At 41.7% G+C, this 7,341-nt stretch overlaps 1 pseudogene; it reads left to right on the forward strand.

The window, feature by feature from the left end:
* Positions 1–732: 732 nt before the first annotated feature.
* On the forward strand, positions 733–3,219 carry LOC115240756 (annotated as a pseudogene).
* Positions 3,220–7,341: the final 4,122 nt, after the last annotated feature.

Raw genomic sequence — 7,341 nt, forward strand, 5'->3', positions numbered from 1 at the left:
TGAAGGTTTCGATGGATCGTACGATTGCATATATTTGTTATTAGCATGTGCGTATCTGTTGGGACATTGACTCAAACCACCGCGTATTCCGCGTTCGATGAATAAAACCATGTCGATATCCGTAAGCAATTCGAATGTAATATTCGTATGCTTCAACATGGCGTCCCACGTGTATCCGGGAAGAGTATAGTAATACGCGGGGTCGAGCCCATAACTTTTAATACAACTCTCGCGGAAATTTTCAAAAATGTCTGCTAATAACAATACATCAATTTTGAGATACAAGTCGCTATATTCGCCCAGCGTTCGAATGGAGAACCGCTTCCACACGTTCTCGGCGTGCCCGTAATCGCTCTCGGATATTTTGTCACCGGTCAAGGAACTGTAAAATGATTCGCGCTGTGGTAAACACGTATCTTGCAACCTGTCGACGCAGTCAATATATTCGTACGGAAAGACGCCCTTCCGTGTTAATAAATTGAAATTGTCATTCGATAAATTTAGAAATTCAGATTTTAAAATTTTGAGTTTGTCTTTATTCAAGAATGATGCCAATTTATCGAGACTAGCTGTGAGAAATTTATACGAATCGATAAAACGCAATTTAATATAATTTTTTTATTTCTCTTCGGCAAGGTTTACATTTTTCGTAAACGATATATATTTTTCTTTTGTTATCGGAAGTATTTCAATTTCCCCTTCGAACGCTGTAGCTATTTCCTTGATAATAAAATGTGCGTCGTAACCGGATGAATGATGAAAAACTATTGGAATGCAAAAAGAATCTTTATAATTTAAATTGCAATTTGAATGCGCGGCACCTCTGTATCGCCCGGTCAGATGGCAATGATCGCGTACGCGCGTATCGTCTTGTACGAATGGTTTCTCGCAAATGTGGCATTGTGTCGCGTTGTGAAATTTTTCCCATTCATCTGATGTTAAATTTACCATGGGAACATTAGCTGATAAAATACTTTTTACACGCAGTGCTAAATTTTTAAGTTCTTTGACGAACCATGACATGCAATCGATATCGCGATGGGAATGATACGCGGATAACGATTCGTCGTACGAACAATGTACATAATATGCTATGCTAAATATTTTGTGATGTTGGTAGTTTCTCTTTTCCTCCGTCTTCTCTAAAACGCACTCCAGTAGCGGGATTCTCTTAGCGACGAGTGTCGCTATTGTTAACCGTACTTATCGACAATTTTTGTTGAGCGCTATTCTGTACCGAGCAGTTATCGACATTTCTTGTCAAGTCAAATCGTTAAGTTCCGAAAATTGTCGCAACGTTAACGACGAGCTTTGGAGGTCTCGCTACCCACTTAGCGATATTCGATAACTTGTCAGTGAGGACACATTTATATAATACATACATCAAATATAATTGTGTGAAGTTTAAGTTTTTTAAATTAATAAACCGGATTAAGGATCCCAATAAGTAAGTATACTATTTTGCAGATAAATATACTTATTTATAAGTTTTCTAATAATTGACTCATTTTATATTCATTTAATAATTTCATAGAAAAATTAATCATAGTTAAGTTAGGTTAATTTCACCTTTCATAAAACAAATAACATTTTTGTAATGGTTTATAATACAACTTGTTTATATAAAAATGATTATGCATATAAATCATGCAATGAAAATATAAAGAAAGAAAAATTATTTAAGTATCACTTTATGTAGGTTACATTGCTGCAGACTGATGGAATAGAGAGATCATTCCAATATCAGTAAAACAGTGTAAGCTTAGTCAAGTGATATGAAACTGTTCTTTTTCTCTTTAAATTCGCACTGCTGACTTACAATAACATAAATAAATAACATAAATAAATAAATTATTTTCAGAATGGCTGATGCTTATCTTGCTGCACACATATTGGATCTTGAGAATCGTATTCAACGCCTCGAGCGAAGAGCAGGTCGACAGATATTACGAGAAATAGAAGAACCATTTGATTTGACCGATGTTGAATTCAGGGAATTATACCGTTTAACTCCGGAATTGACATCTGATCTCATTGATGTACTTGCACCTCATTTGATGCACATGTTGTGCCTCTAGCCGCTAAGGAAGAGGTCTTTAGGGATTTATACGCCCAAAGGATTAGGATCCACGCTCGAAATACGCAACTGGATGCTATCAACGTCCAGTAGGTGAACAATGGGGTATTTCGATGAGTCAATCATCAATCAGCAGATGCGTTCATCGAGTTAATCGAGTTACAAATGAAAATATTTTTCGTCAATGGGTGCAATTTCCCATGACTCTGGAAGCAAGACGGATTGCAAGAGAGCAGTTTCAGAAGTTTCAGAAACCATTTGAAGGAGCTATCGGAGCGATAGATTGCACCCACGTGGCGATCCTTGCTCCTAGGGAACATGAAGAAGCCTACATAAATCACAATGGATACCATTCATTAAATGTGCAAATGGTACTGATCGCAATTATTTATCAATTTATCGTGTTATAATTTTTATAATATCATGTTCATTATTTTAGATATGCGACCCAAATCTCAAGATCCTCCTGAACGTTGCTAGATTTCCTGGAGCCAGACATGACGCTTATATTTGGAGTGCTTCTGCTGCGCGTGGTGTTATGGAACGCGCATATCATCATCGCGGCGAAAGAAGAACGTATCTCATTGGTATGTTCTTTCTTTTTATATTACTACAGTATTTGTTGCACATTTTAGATATATTTTTTACAGGTGATTCAGGATATCCATTAGAACCCTGGCTGTTAACTCCTTTGCCTCATGAGCCTGAAGGAACTCCACGATTCTTGTATAACGAGGCATTATGCAGTGCAAGAAATTGCGTGGAACGATTGTTTGGAGTACTTAAAAGCACATGGAGATGCCTTTCCAAGCACAGGGTCTTACAGTACGAACCTGGCTTTGCAGGAAGAATCGTTAATGCGTGTGCAGTTCTACACAATATGCGCATTGCTGGCGGTATACTTGACGATCCGTTTGAAGACTACGCAAACGGAGATGTACCCAACATTCATATCGACGATGATGATGATGATGATGATGATAATGTGCGACCACTTGCGCTCGCGCGTCGAATTCAAGATCGCCTTATTGCGGAAAGGTTTGGAAGATAATTGTATATATAATTTTATATAAAATAATTGTATATATATTTCAAATAAATTGTATATATATTTTGAATAAAATATAAAGAAAAACATTTTACGTAACGCAACATGTAACGGTTCACCTTTCCCGTACGCCGCGGATCGAGGCTCGCCGGTGCCAGGATTCGGGAGAAGGGGGAAACTCCAACTTACTGTGCCTCGGATAAGCGGTTTAAATAATTAGGTATATTCAAGCGGTTATTACAAAAGATAGTTAACTCTGATAGCTATGTGAAGCAGCATGCAGGAACGGTGCGTACAGAGTTTCGCGCGTGAGCGGTGCGCGTGGAGCTCGGGAGGCGAGCGTGGCTCAAGCGGCCGTGTTCTGAAATTGCGGTGTTCGCATGCAAATAATTTATGATTAATCTTTGGGGTACAGTACAGATCTTAAACTCTAGGGGGTGTCGCGTGGCCTTCAACGTTATTCCAACTGCCGGACTGCCTTATCCTTAAAAGGACGGGGCGTCGACCTTCTCGGCGTTCTATCCTTAAAAGGACTGACGCTCCGTAGTAGCCTGAAGGCCGTGTGTGTGAAGGTGGAATCGGCGCGACACTTGGCGGGAATCCTAATGTCTAATTAACTCTACAGTCAGGATGCGCGGTATATACAGTGCGGTCTTACAATACGGACAGGTCGCGGTATATACAATGCGGTCTTACAATATGAACAGGTCGCGGTATCTACAAACGGTGCTAGAGTCTATCAGGACGCGGAGACCGGAGCGTACAAAGCGGTGTTACCATCTAACAGGTCGCGGTCTTTATTCGGAACGATACACGGAGACCCAAGTAGTCGTATGGTAGAAACGGTCGCGGTCTATACAAAACGGTCTTACGGTATAACGTGGTGCGGATTTATCAACTAATAGGAGGCGCCGTCCCAGCAACCGGGAAACCCGGCCTAACTACGGGAAGCCCGTAGCCTGGTATAACGCGGGGTATCAGGATACGCCGTCCCGGCAGCCGGGAAGCCCGGCCTACCTACGAGAAGCCCGTAGCCCGGTGTAACGCGAGGTATCAGGGTGCGCCGTCCCAGCAACCGGGAAGCCCGGCCTAACTACGGGAAGCCCGTAGCCTGGTATAACGCAAGGTATCAACATATAATCATTTCATAAAATCATAATTCATTTTTTTATATCTTTTATATCTATTATAAAATCACAACATATTATTTTTATTTTAAATGCGAAATTCTTTGGTGCATACTTTATGCAAAAATTATAAACTTAAATTAAATAAACTTAATTTTTTAAAAAAGTTAAAAAACTTAAATTTAAACTTCATCAGTCTTCTCGATATCACATTCTGGTAAATATCACGTTATTTTAAAATTAATTTGTCCGATTTGACTCCTGTCAAAAGACTATAAACATGGAGAAAAGGCATATATTATGTATTAGGCCATTATACTTCATTATATAGATAGATTCATTATATAGATAGATCATAGTAGCTCATTTCATTATATAACATTCGTTATTGTCAGACTAATTTTTTAAATTGTTTTAATTAATTATAAATATTCTATATATAATAATTCTACAATAGATAATTACAAAACATATACGGGTATATAAATATATATACCTCCTCTTCCGGAATATTTTCAGCACAATCTTTATTTCCTTCAATATATTCTGCGCCGACTATCCCAATAACCCGCAGTTCTATTTCGGATAATTCTGCAGATTGCTTGATTGATTTGTTTCCGGTCATCGCCTTAGCCCTTCTCAAATCGCGTGCCTTTATAGAAGTGCGACTTTTCAGGTCTCTCCACACCTAAGCATAAAAAATTACTTTTTATTTTATTTGTGTCAAGTATATATATATATAAAAACTGTGTAATAGATATGCACAGTCTGCAAAATTTAACTTGCGAACGCTATCTCTCTCTCTCTCTTCCTCTCTCTCAAGTACATGCCTCGCGCCATCCTTCTCGCGCAATCCTTCTCGCACCGCCTTGCAAACGCTATCTCTCTCGCTCCCACGTGCATGTCTCGCGCTATCTCTCTCACACCGCCTTGCGAACGCCGTATGATCCGCGTGCATGCTTCGCGCTATCTCTCTCTCTCCCAAGTGCATCCTTCGGCTATCCCTCTCCCAAATGCATGCCTCGCGCTATTTCTCTCTCTCTCTCTCTCTCTCTCTTCGCGCTATCCCTCTCCCAAGTGCATGCCTCGCGCCATCTCTCTCCAACGTGCATGCAAACGCTATCCTTGTCTTACGCTCATATGGACGCCTCGCGCTATCCTTCTCCCACGCCTCCTCGCGGCATCGCGTTCCCTTTTCCCCGCGGGTCTCTCGCTAACCGATTTCGTGCGGGTCCCCCTTCCCCTCTCCGCGGACCCCTCACCCATCGGTTAGGTTAGCGGGTTCCCCGCCTATCGGTTAGGACGCGGTCCCCCCTCCCCCCTCACCGCGGACCCCTCACCCATCGTTTAGGACGCGGTCCCCCTCCCCCTCTACGCGGACCCCTCGCCTACCGGTTAGGACGCGATTCCCCCGCGTGACGTCATACCCCCCGCGCCGGTTTCCCCTCGCCTCTCACCCCCTTCAGAGGACCTGGGTTAGAACAGGCCTAGCTATACTACTAATTAACAACTAACTTACTAACTCCATTAGTCGGCGTATTTACCAGATTTATATGTGTTCTGTTGGTATAATCGAATTCAGGAATGATATCGTTGAACTGGCCGGGGATCTCGTTGTGCCGGGTCATGTCGGTCGCTAGGATGCATCGTATAATGCCCTCGCGCACTATTCTATAGGTAAGATTGTTCAAGGACGCGAGGATGTTGCACTCTCGTGCCTCCAGGACCCGGAACGCCGCGGAACAGTGATGATTCTCCAAAGGCGAGATATCGTTGTAACGCAGTGCTAGTTCAGTCCGCGCGTTTATCTGATAGATATTGTTGTAGCCCGGATGATCGAGATCGTGACAGATGCAGGAGACGATCAATATGAGAACCTCGAGGTCGCCGATTTTCGACGGAAGATCCACCGCCCAGGCTATTGCATACATCTGGATACAATCAATTAACGCTGAATCGATATGGCTCTTTTTTGATCTACAGCTAAAAAAATATTTTGCCATGCATGCGTATTTCGATCAATCATAAAAAGAAAAATCTAATTTACAATATTGTTGATTTTTGTCACGTTTAAATCCATGTCATTATACAGAGTAATCCCACAAGAAACACAAATATATTTTGTTATTTAATTTCTTGTAATACACCAAGATATTGAGAGCTCGTACCTCGATAATAATCGATAACTGAAATTCGATTTATGTTGATATATACTTATCTCACTTGAAAAAAAGAAAGAAAAAGGACAGAGTTCTAAAATCTTCTTCAGCGAACAAAATATTCTCGTTTCCTTTATATAATTACAATATTAGGTGTACAACTTTGCTTCCGCCGTATTTTTTACGAAATTCGAGGCTTTATTGTAAAAAACTGGTTATACATTTATGATTCAAAGTATTGTCCATCGCATGCCACTACTTTTTCCCATCTTTCGGGCAGCGTACGAATCCCGCGTTGAAAAAACTGGTCATCAGAAGAGAATTTCTCTTATTAATCAATGCATACAAAGAAGAAATGTGAAATATCTCGTTTCTTCTTTTGACGTCTACAATTAGTAAAAGACTCAGAGCTGCTAATTTATTTCTCCACACAAGCTCCATCTTATCTTAAATTGGATATAAAGAAGTTTACTTCTATTTGTCCTGTCTGCTTGATCGGCTTTCTACCACGCACTTTCACGCATGCTTCCACGTACAGCACCCAGCTCCGTGTGATGCAAGACTGGCAGCGGGCCTAGCTTTACATCTTAAGCTTCGTTGCCTATTCGCGACAGTGATGCCAGTTTTGAGACGCTGCCACAGCCACAGCGTGTGGAGGGGATAACTCACACAAGCGTGAACCGTGTACGTGTAATGCGCAGAACGCTCTGCGCATTACATGTACACGGTTCACGCTTGTGTGAGTTATCCCCTCCACACGCTGTGGCTGTGGCAGCGTCTCAAAACTGGCATCACTGGCTGTTCGTAGCTCGTAGCCTGCCCCCACGCACGAAGCTACACGTACACGCTATGACGTAGCGACTACGTCTGTGTTAGTAAGTCCCGCGGTAAGTGGTGGGGGCTCCCATTTCCCACGAACTGGCAGCTCTG

This window comes from Formica exsecta, unplaced genomic scaffold (genome assembly GCF_003651465.1).
Source record: "Formica exsecta isolate Colony F162 unplaced genomic scaffold, ASM365146v1 scaffold445, whole genome shotgun sequence".
Taxonomy (NCBI): Eukaryota; Metazoa; Arthropoda; class Insecta; order Hymenoptera; family Formicidae; genus Formica; species Formica exsecta.